This window comes from Lissotriton helveticus (genome assembly GCF_964261635.1).
Source record: "Lissotriton helveticus chromosome 1_1 unlocalized genomic scaffold, aLisHel1.1 SUPER_1_unloc_69, whole genome shotgun sequence".
NCBI lineage: Eukaryota > Metazoa > Chordata > Amphibia > Caudata > Salamandridae > Lissotriton > Lissotriton helveticus.
In genome coordinates this window covers 407,660-420,785 of record NW_027611713.1, presented here as the reverse complement: position 1 = coordinate 420,785, position 13,126 = coordinate 407,660, and positions in this window count along the sequence as shown.

Genomic DNA, 13,126 nt, shown 5'->3' with positions numbered 1-13,126 from the left:
ACCAGTTCCTGCCCTTTAGCTGATCAAGATTAAGGCTCAGAGCACAGGACATCATAAAGTTTTACTGCACACAAACATGCCTTATCCTACTTCTATCTGTTTCTGTTCCTTCTTTTATGGTCTGTTTATGATATGGGTTGTGGTCCTTTTATTATGGGTTTGTCCGGCTTGTGTAAGAAGGAATGTTAGGCATTTTGCATGCTTGCAAAAGCTAGGACTGCCCCTTACTTGTATGCTGAAGTTTGTAACCCTAAGCATATAAAAGGCCTCTGTTTTTTGTACTCTTCAGACTACCTCATTCAGTTGCTACGGCTTCTGTGTGACGTGGCCTCACTTATTAAATTTAATAAAGATGTCTTTTCATATTTTCAGCTTCTGTGCCAAGTTCTTTTTTTATTAGTAAGTATTCCCTGAGAATGAAGATGTCATTTCTTCAGCATGCCTAGTTAAGAAAGGTGCAGACGCATCCAAAATGCCTCAGCCAGACTGATCATCAACGTCCCCCATCACAGCCACAGCCACATCACCCCCTACCTGGGAGCCCTACACTGGCTCCCCATCAACAAGAGGATCACCTTCAAGCTCCTCACCCACACACACAAAGCACTCCACAATGCCGGACCAGCCTACCTGAAAAGCAAACTCAGTTTCTACACCCCCACCCCGAGCTTCACTCCGCCAGCCTCGCCCTCGCCGCTGTCCCCCGCATCCAACGAACCACCTTCGGCGGCAGATCCTTCTCCTACCTCGCCACCAAGACCTGGAACACCCTCCCTACTCACCTACGGCAGACCCAAGACCCACTCGCCTTCAGAAGACTCCTCAAGACCTGGCTCTGCGAGCAGTAGCGGCTCCCCACCCCTCTCCCCTCAGCACCTTGAGACCCTCACAGGTAAGTAGCGTGCATTACAAGTACTCTGATTGATTGATTGATTGAACTCACCAGTGTATGAAGCACAAAAGGCGCAGCAGAGGGCGTGTGCACGTGTGCAATTGTACGGTATAGAAATTATTTGTGGTTCATCAGTGTGGGCACAACTGAAATGAAGATGAAGCACATGTGGTTCAGCAGTGTGCACAACTACCCAGTATACAAAGCATGTTTGGCTCAGCAGTGATTGCCCCATTACAGTGCGTAGAATTATGCAAGGTCAGCCGTGAGCCTCTGACTGGAAGCAATAGTGGTTTATAGGGATGCATGGCTCGCCACAGTGCTAAATTGCACTCAAGAAACCATGTATTGCTCAACAGTGTGTACTACAGCAAAGTACAGTGAGCATGCAAGGTACTGCAGAGTGTGCACAAGGGTACAGTAAATGAAAGGAGCTTGACTTTTATAACAAATAATCAAACAAATATTGAGAGAATACACGGTTTAGTAATGCATGCATGATTAAGTAGCTACTGCTGGTTATAGCAGAAGTGTCACAGCCAACCGTGTGTGACTACCCAGATCCTAGATGCCTAGGAAACGTGCACTGCCCAGTACTTTATTTTGTTCCTGTGTGTGTCAGCACAAAGATTAGGTGTGGGATGCTAACTTCTGTGTTTGTGGGTTGTGCATGCACCGCTGTGTGGCCCACGTTATCAGTTTGGTTGCTAGAAAGCATACACTGCTCTCCTGTCAGTTCGCTGACCCTGTCCATGCAGGGATTTACTTTGCACTCAGACAGCAGATCTAACAGAGCAGAGAGTCCACTGCAAGCCCTAAAAGCAGCATGCACCTTTCACCTCTGTTCACATGCACCACAAACAAGTACTTCCCAATAAGCACACGGTCATTGAGAGTGCCAGCCCCAGTGCCCTATCCGTGCTCAGCCATAAGCACATGCAGACCCGGATGCAAAGTGCAACAATTTCCTGGGGCTCCCATGCCGCTCAGCATGTAGAGGGGGCCCAGGGGCTGAAGCGGGGCTGAAGCGTGGTTGTCCGCTGACCATGGAAGAGAGCGCTGCAAGGTGCTGCCGCAAGACGGTCATGCTGCTAAATCTTTTTCTTTTTAATTACTTAAAAACTAATCAATGGATTTGCACCAAATTACGAAAAGAGATCTTTCTGGACCAAGCTCTAGCTTGCTGCCAAATTTAGTGTATTTCCGTTCAGTGGTCCGGCCTGTAGTCATGTCTTAAATCCCTATGGGAAATTGCATGGGAAAAAGGCATTTTGGACCACCCTTTTTCTCGGCCTCTACTGACGAATGACCCCTAAGCTTTCCAGACAGCAGCTGAATTGAATGGTAAACTAGCTTAAAAACTTGTTTAGACTCATCAAATGGAGCCAAAGTTGTTAGCAAAACAAAAAAAACTTTTCCTACGGAAGCTAGGTCCTAACTATAACTACCTACTGGTGACAGCTAGTATTTCATATATATATATATAAACATACATTGAGCTCATTTTTTCACGCACTGGGAACCGGCGACACGTAGAAGGGCTCTAACCTGCAGTGACTGTGGTGCATTAGGTATTTACAACTACTCCACGCAGTATACGGAATACACATGGCGAATGAAATTTTAAAGGAGTGCGAGGCATTGGCTCTTAGAATCTTTAAATCAAAGTAAGCTGTGAGAGTTGAGGGCGCTGCCGATGTAAGCGATGCCGATGGCACAACTGGCACTTTGAAACAACGAGGAATAACACTAGAAAACAAGCATTTACAATGCAATGGTCTCGGCATTATTAAAGGTAGAGCTATTGGCATTGCTTATGACATTTTTTTTTTTTATGATCTTAAATAAATGGCATTGTAATTTACATTGCCAATAGCTTAATCGTTAAATAAATGGCATTGTCATTTACAATGCCAATAGGTTAATCGCTCGCAAATGCATGACCTATTGCATTTACACCCACACAGAGACACACACACAAAGACACACACAGAGCCACCCACACAGAGCCCCACACACACACACATCCACACCCACACAGAGCCCCCACACACAGAGCACCACACACACACTTACTAAAAAGCACAAAGTCTTCATACAAATAAAAATATAATCATGGTACATCAGCTATAAAATAGGTTTCTTTACCTCAGTGTGTTGATTCGTGCATTTTTGAAAATTCCTACAACCTACTGCCACTGTTCTGACAAGGGCAGGGCCATATAAATGACACTATTATGAAATCATGTGATATTGTTTAGCAAGGTATTCCCAACCTGAACCCTGTAGTTTTTTTAAAAGTAAATTGCACTTTAAAAACTAACTTCTTGCTTATTTTATGTAAAAAAAATTATATCAAAATATAGCAGTTTTGATGAGATTTGCGCCTCATTAAACTCACTTAACAATGGCAGAGGTATTAATTTAAGTCCTGCGGAGTGTGACGTTGCCGCCAAAGTACCACTGAGTGAAAATCCCGGACAATAGAAGCAGAAAATATAAGAACTGAAAGTTGTCCTGCAGTGAGCACTGCCACTAAAGTACTAAAAATAAACCAAGCTATGGCCATGCTTCGAATGACAAATTAAAATCTGGGACCAGGGCGACTTGCGGGATTGTCTTTCAGATGTGTAAACCATATGTATATGAAAACTTATTTTTTTCAGGAAAACGTAGCCTAAAAGCTGAAATAAATCGAGAGCCATCCACTTAAAAAAAAACTGATGTGACAAGTGGCATTTCGCAGCAAAAATCTAAATCCGAAACCATTGATCATGGGCAAGCACTGTTGATAGCTGACACTTGCTTTGTGCTGCTACATTACATTGCTTTATGTCATCTGACGTCACTGGCACCTAAAAGTCACAGAGTGACCGGGTATTAGGGTGGAGTGAACATTATTTCTGTGAAGTGCACTGAGGATGTGCTAGTTCGGTTCACACTTTCATACGAGGGGGAGGGGCGAGCCACTCCTGCCCTGCATGCAGCAGGCACCAGGCATGCTGCTGTGGCTTCAGATGGCGCCTGCCTCCGTAGCTCACCTGACACACTGGGTGGGGGTCAAACAGAAGCCATGCTTCTTCACCGTAGGATCTTCCATCTGATGTCCACTAGGAGCTCGAGGAATGTATGTTGACAAGAGTGTATTCAGTAGATGTCAATCTAAACCATTGTTAGTCATGCAGATAAGATGCCCATGATCGCAACCCCTTTCAGAGGCCGCTCCATCACTACTCAACCAGAGTACAAAGTGTGGACAGAGCTATTCCAAACCACAAAAATCCTTGTAGTAAGGGGCAAGACCCAACGGAAGTATATCCGGTACACCACACGCAGCAACCACATATATCCACAAACTCCGCGATGGCTCTTGATTTCATAAAGTTGACATGTTCGATAATATTACATGTGTCCAATAAAGTAAGCTGTGTCCCTTACACGCCGTGAGTCTGGCAAAACTCATAATATCCCTGTGCCTTAAAAAACCACAACCTGGCCTTGTAATGCAACTGGTGCTCATGTAAAGCGGTCCAATACTGTCAGATCAAGTTCGCGGTGTATTAAACTGCCAAAAGAACAATACATCAGGGACACACAGCCCCCAAGATTTTTTTAAACGAGGCAAGCCACTAAAAATGGTAGAATAAACGTAGGATCGCGCTTTCCTGATTGAGTAGCCTGCACCAAAGCTCCCAACTCCACGTGTGCAGGGAGGCGCACAGTGCGATTCCAGATTCCATTCCAGAAGCTTTTATGTACAGCATAAACGATCAAAAACTGAACACACATTTAATTATTTCGTTGTAGGCAGCCCATAGTTTGGCGGACTCAGGCAAGTTCATACAGGGGTGGAGGAGGGGGCGTGATGTCCACAAGTAGCCTCACACAAAGAAAGAGGTGCCATGTGTGAAGAAATCGGTGGGGGTCTGATGAGTACAGCCTCTGGGGGGAAAAAGGACGGCTCACTTTGGTAGAGTGCCGGAGTAGCCTCACGTACGGAAAGAGGTACAATGTGTAATGAAATCAATGGGGGTCATATGAGCACTGCCTTGCTGTGGAAAAGGAATGGTCTCGAGGGTAGAGCGCTGTTAAAACAAGAGCGTAACTGCACCGCCATTAACCCCTAAAACTACCACGATTTACAGAAAAATGAATGTTACTTTGCCACAGTACGGTACACCGCTTACAGCATCACCCGATTTGCCCTGAAACACATTTTACTGCCGGAAGAGAGAGGAAGAGGATAGGAAGGGAGAAGAAGGCAGGAAAGCAACAGCTCACCTTCACTGCGAAAAAAAATGGCGGCCGCAAGCTTCCGAACATTTTCGGATTTGGGGGCGTGTTCGGCGTTCTAAAAGGGGGCGTGGCTAAAAAGTGGAAAGAACAGCACGAACACACCCCCGAATCCGAAAGAGACGGAGCTTCTTTCGAGGGACGCCTCTTTCCTCCAATGGCTGGCCTCCGTTTAGGAAGCCTGCCAATGGAGGAGAGACGGAGCAGAGAGGTGGGTTAAACTGCCCTACTGAACATCATTAAATCTCCGACTTCCGGCTGGCAAGCCAGCCTTCGGTCCTCGACCTAAAATGAGGAAAAAGGAAATCAATCGATGGTGGGAAGCCACATCGCTTCAAAATTACCTGGATGTAAACAGGATAACGAGAGGCCTGAGAAACTAGCTACTGAAGGATTGGACAGAAAATACTAATGCATGCTCGAATACCATGCTCAGAATCCTGATCAAGAGTGCATGAATAGAGCATACGGTACTAACAAATAAAATCAAGGGCATAATGGATGAATTTGAGAAAGAAATAGATCTGTAAGCTGTTAAGAAAATACTTAAGCCAATTGAAAAACGCCTCAAGACCCATGAAAAGGATGTAATAGAGCGCAAACTACGCAAGTTCCTTCGGGATGAACTGGATTACGCAGCAGGAAGGATTCCGACTTTTGCCAAAAAATTTGATAAAGCCCGCCAACAAATTGCTAAAGATAGAACACTGTGAGCAATGGAGCAGAGAGTATCGGAATCAGGCACGGACCAGAGCTCTGAACTCGGATCGTACTAAGAAACAAGATGGCACCAAAGATTTCTTTTTCCGAGGAACTTCGGATGCTACAAAAAGAAAGCGAACACTCATTTCAGGCAAAACAAAGAGGCAGAGGAAGGGGCACAAAAGTGAAAGCCAGAGAAGAAGGCAACGAAGGAAAACAAACAAACAGCGGAATGGGAATACGGGGCCAGCAAGGAAAGAACAAGTAATGGCAGTACAATCGAAGGAAGTAACGGTAATAAACCTCTCTAAACCACAAGCCTCACATGAGGACATTGAGACTCTTAAACTTGGACTATCCTTTTGTCCTACATCACAAGTAAATTATGCACAATTAAGGATTTATTTATTTAAGTTTGTTAGGAAGGTGAAATTGTACAAAATACATTGTCACAACAAAGAAGGGGATTGAGGCTTTGAAGGCCGCACCAATAGTCAAGTTCCTAACGTTAATCAGAGTCTGGGTGCAACTGGTCTAGGATACAACCCCCTAGATCCCAAAATAGAACAAATAAAAAATTATTTGTTCTGTAAATCTAATTTCACAAATTGACCTCGCACACCAAAAAAGTTATATGATAAACACAGTATCAATGTTCAATCAACATTCGTATAATGAAAAAGGACAAGATTGAAACTGTTCTCCCAAGAAATTTGTTCAAGTCAATTTTCTTCGTTTTATTCTTTCTTTATTTGTTCAAACACTCGCAGATAAAAATAGCCAACGCGTTTCGTCCGAAACCGGACTTCTTCAGGGCTTAGCGCAGTGTACTCTCATGTCGAGCGTTCCATCCATCCTGGCAAGTATGCAAATAATGAGTTTTATGGTTATATCCTTGGCAGATTTAGTAATCATCCATTCATTTGGGATCCAGTAGAGTTAGGGAAAGAGTAAAGTATATGCCATAAATTCGGCGTCCTCGTCGTGTCCGTGTGCGGTCGTCTGGTCTCCCGGTCCAACAAATTGCTAAAGATAGAACACTGTGAGCAATGGAGCAGAGAGTATCGGAATCAGGCACGGACCAGAGCTCTGAACTCGGATCGTACTAAGAAACAAGATGGCACCAAAGATTTCTTTTTCCGAGGAACTTCGGATGCTACAAAAAGAAAGCGAACACTCATTTCAGGCAAAACAAAGAGGCAGAGGAAGGGGCACAAAAGTGAAAGCCAGAGAAGAAGGCAACGAAGGAAAACAAACAAACAGCGGAATGGGAATACGGGGCCAGCAAGGAAAGAACAAGTAATGGCAGTACAATCGAAGGAAGTAACGGTAATAAACCTCTCTAAACCACAAGCCTCACATGAGGACATTGAGACTCTTAAACTTGGACTATCCTTTTGTCCTACATCACAAGTAAATTATGCACAATTAAGGATTTATTTATTTAAGTTTGTTAGGAAGGTGAAATTGTACAAAATACATGCATTACGTCCAAACAGGGAAACAATTGATGTGACAACAACTACCAATTCTCCTCAGACTGCCCTTACAATACGAGACCTTGAGATATTACAAACACTACACAGTTTAGAAGGAATGGAAGAGACCACAATCATATCTAGTAATTCCAATGACTCTCTAGATCCCACTAATATTGACTATATTAACAACATCCTTGATATCAACACAGGGGGTACTGAGGCGACAAATTTTAGAATGCCATCGAGATCCATACCCCAACTACCCGAAGACAATATTGTTTTTTTTTTTTTTTTGTTTTTTTTTTTCACCCAGGCTGGTGGGAGTAGCACGTCCTCTGGAATCAAGATCAGAATAGATTCATTGGTCAAATCAGTGTGTGGCTCCGGTATATTGATGATGTCTTCCTCGTTTGGGAGGGGAGTGAGGAAGACCTTAAAATCTTTTCATCTGTCATCAATAACAACAACATCAATCTGAGATTCACCACGAATTACAGCCAGGAAACAGTGGATTTCCTTGATATATGAAAGTTTCACTCAAAAATGGCACACTCCAGACTGATTTCTATAGGAAGAACACTGCTGGCAATTCGATCCTCCTTGCGGATCTATCATCCACCAAGCTACTGCTGGAGTATCCCCTATAGCAAGTTTCTCAGAGCCAAAAGAAACAGTAGCACCAAAGAAGGCTATAGGAGAACCAAACAGGAGATGCAAGATCGCTTTAGTGCCAGAAAGTATCCCATGAAAACCCTTATAAAAGCTAGCATAAGGGCTGATAAAAAATCGAGAGATGAACTTTTACAAGGAAAACCACATATATCAAGGGAACCTAACAAAGAACCGATACGATTTATCACCAAGTTTACAAGTCAGACAAATAACTTAAGCAAGATCTTAAAGAGTAGATGGGCAATACTAACACATGATACCACCTTGAGTCCAAAGAGAGGCAAATACACCCAACATCACTTTTAAGAGAAATCTCTCCATAAAAGACATGTTAGTACACAGCCATCTCACAAGTAAAAGACAAACTTGGTTGCAACAGAGTCGAGGTTTCAGAAAATGTAGTCACTGCAAGGCGTGCAAATTCAGCACTAACGTCTATGAGATTACCCTAGACAGGATTAGGAAGAAATACTGTATCACTAAACCAATCACATGCGAAACAGACTATATGTAGTATATTTAATCATCTGCCCATGTGACAGATGAAATATAGGGTTGACTACCTTTCCCATACAAAAGCGTATACTCGAACATTGGCATGCCATCACAAATGCAGACATGAGCTACAGCACAACACTTCAGGGAACACCGTGATGGAGACTGGACCAAAGCCAGATTGTTTGGCATTGATACTGTTGTGAAACACGCTAGGGGTGGCAACAGAACTACTGCATTACGCAGAATTAAATCTAGGTACATATTAGAAGCAGGAAGTCTTGCTCCACATGGTATGAACCAGGACGAAGAGCTTTACACACATTTGTAAATTAGAAGCTCCTATGTGTAACTCATTTTTCTTTTCTTTTGATGATATTTCTAATGGTCACAAATGTATATAGTTCTTTCTGTAGACATATCACATTCATCATCGATAATATTTTCTCCTCTTATAATGGTTTTCCAAGATGCAACACAAAGAAGGCTGTACTAAGGTTGTACTTACGTTACGCTGGTATACTAAATCATTCTTTTTCTCCCTTATAGATATTTGGAAGCTTCCATGCACATCTGCTGGTAGCGTTAAGGAGACTATAGAAGGCGACCCCCATGTGGCAACACCTTTTGTAATTAACTGAGGTGGAAGTAGGATTTAGTTTCATTTGGGTACTATACCCTTAAGCACAGCAGCATTTGTTTGTCAGTTTTGAGTTAGGGCACTAGACCCTAACAAGAAATTATTTATCAAAATAAAAATATAATTCAGAAATAAGCCAAACATAGCTGAGCGGTCATAGAAACAGTACTATACCTAATATATGGTGGCTAAAGTCAATATTATTGGTAAAACTTAGTTTACTAAATAACAACTTTTGTCCGTCATTGATAAAGTTTTTGTTGACAAAGAGTCGAGGAGGAATTACAGAATGTGAAGTATTTTGTTTATGTCTACTTGAACGTGTTATTGCACGTTGTATAAATGCAATGAACATAGAGAAAAACGAGTTATGTGAAAAAGTTTGTCAGATCGAAATGCGCCACTTTCATTTGCCAAATAAAAAACAGTGATAAAATACTACTGTTTTGGTGTGGCTGTTTTCTCAGGAGTAACAGGCAAAGCGGAATACATGTGGAATATACATATATATTCACTGAAAAAACTACAGGTTACAGGGACATTAGAATTAGGTCAGATTTCACTGGTGCAAAACATAGAAATTCAGCTGGAACTGTTACCTGAGCTAACTATAACTTATGCCCCTGTAATGCACTGCTTATGACCTCCCATATTGCATCACTCATGACATGGTCAGTTCCATCGCTAATGACAACATCCACAGAACCCCTCACACACCCTCTCCTACCCCATAGAACCTCTCAGACACCCAATCCCAACCCCACATAACCCCTCACATACCCATTCACAGACCCATACCAGCACTCACACAACCAATGACTCATCCAAAGAGCCACTCACAAATCCACTCACTCACACAGCCACTTACATACCCACTAAGTCACCCATACAACCACTCATGCACCCACTCACTCACCAATACAACCACTCGCATATACATACAGACAGACACACACCCTCTCCTACCCCATAGAACCTCTCAGACACCCAATCCCAACCCCACATAACCCCTCACATACCCATTCGCAGACCCTTACCAGCACTCACACAACCAGTGACTCATCCAAAGAGCCACTCACAAATCCACTCACTCACACAGCCACTTACATACCCACTAAGTCACCCATACAACCACTCATGCACCCACTCACTCACCAATACAACCACTCGCATATACATACAGACAGACACACACCCTCTCCTACCCCATAGAACCTCTCAGACACCCAATCCCAACCCCACATAACCCCTCACATACCCAGTCACAGACCCATACCAGCACTCACACAACCAATGACTCACCCAAAGAGCCACTCACAAATCCACTCACTCACACAGCCACTTGCACACCCAATAAGTCACCCATACAACCACTCATGCACCCACTCACTCACCAATACAACCACCCGCATATACATACAGACAGACACACACCCACTCCTACCCCATAGAACCTCTCATACACCCAATCCCAACCCCACATAACCCCTCACATACCCAGTCACAGACCCATACCAGCACTCACACAACCAATGACTCACCCAAAGAGCCACTCACAAATCCACTCACTCACACAGCCACTTGCACACCCACTAAGTCACCCATACAACCACTCATGCACCCACTCACTCACCACTACAACCACCCGCATATACCTACAGACAGACACACACCCACTCCTACCCCATAGAACCTCTCATACACCCAATCCCAACCCCACATAACCCCTCACATACCCAGTCACAGACCCATTCTAGCACTCACACAACCAATGACTCACCCAAAGAGCCACTCACAAATCCACTCACTCACACAGCCACTTACATACCCACTAAGTCACCCATACAGCCACTCATGCACCCACTCACTCACCAATACAACCACTCACATATACATACAGACAGACACACACCCTCTCCTACCCCATAGAACCTCTCAGACACCCAATCCCAACCCCACATAACCCCTCACATACCCATTCGCAGACCCTTACCAGCACTCACACAACCAGTGACTCATCCAAAGAGCCACTCGCAAATCCACTCACTCACACAGCCACTGACATACCCACTAAGTCACCCATACAGCCACTCATGCACCCACTCACTCACCAATACAACCACCTGCATATACATACAGACAGACACACACCCACTCCTACCCCATAGAACCTCTCATACACCCAATCCCAACCCCACATAACCCCTCACATACCCAGTCACAGACCCATACCAGCACTCACACAACCAATGACTCACCCAAAGAGCCACTCACAAATCCACTCACTCACACAGCCACTTGCACACCCACTAAGTCACCCATACAACCACTCATGCACCCACTCACTCACCACTACAACCACCCGCATATACCTACAGACAGACACACACCCACTCCTACCCCATAGAACCTCTCATACACCCAATCCCAACCCCACATAACCCCTCACATACCCAGTCACAGACCCATACCAGCACTCACACAACCAATGACTCATCCAAAGAGCCACTCACAAATCCACTCACTCACACAGCCACTTACATACCCACTAAGTCACCCATACAACCACTCATGCACCCACTCACTCACCAATACAACCACTCGCATATACATACAGACAGACACACACCCTCTCCTACCCCATAGAACCTCTGAGACACCCAATCCCAACCCCACATAACCCCTCACATACCCATTCACAGACCCATACCAGCACTCACACAACCAATGACTCACCCAAAGAGCCACTCACAAATCCACTCACTCACACAGCCACTGACATACCCACTAAGTCACCCATGCAGCCACTCATGCACCCACTAACTCACCAATACAACTACCCGCATATACATACAGACAGACACACACCCACTCCTACCCCATAGAACCTCTCATACACCCAATCTCAACCCCACATAACCCCTCACATACCCAGTCACAGACCCATACCAGCACTCACACAACCAATGACTCACCCAAAGAGCCACTCACAAATCCACTCACTCACACAGCCACTTGCACACCCACTAAGTCACCCATACAACCACTCATGCACCCACTCACTCACCACTACAACCACCCGCATATACCTACAGACAGACACACACCCACTCCTACCCCATAGAACCTCTCATACACCCAATCCCAACCCCACATAACCCCTCACATACCCAGTCACAGACCCTTACCAGCACTCACACAACCAATGACTCACCCAAAGAGCCACTCACAAATCCACTCACTCACACAGCCACTTGCACACCCACTAAGTCACCCATACAACCACTCATGCACCCACTCACTCACCACTACAACCACTCGCATATACATACAGACAGACACACACCCAGTCCTACCCCATAGAACCTCTCATACACCCACTCCTACCCCATAGAACCTCTCATAGACCCATTCACAGACCCTTACCAGTACTCACACAACCAGTGACTCATCCAAAGAGCCACTCACAAATCCACTCACGCAGATAGATACAGCACATTCCTGCCCTTTCACTATCACGCAGCGCAGATAGGTGACTTGCTGAGCTGCGCTTTGTGCCCCTAAGTGTAGTAAAGGAAGTGCAGTATGGACAGATTTATCACACTGAAGAGTAAAGAGCAGTGCAGCGCGCCCAGATTTTCTCTTTTTCAAACGCCCCTCGGACTGTAGTAAAAAGTGATTCGATTTGCAGACCACAGATGTGCTCTAAACACCCTGTACAGAATAGTCAAAGGCAGAGGAGTCTGCACAGATTTCCTCTTTTATATTAAGCCCCCCTCACAGTGTAATAAAAAGCAGTGCAGTGTGTGCATATCAGCTTTCCTGTCAACAGCCCTCATAGAGCAGGGAAAGCAATGCAATATACAGATTTTCTCGGTTCTCAGAGATTATTAGTAAGCTGAGCACAAATTTCTCACAAAGTAGCAAAAAGCAGTGCCGTTTTCACAGGCA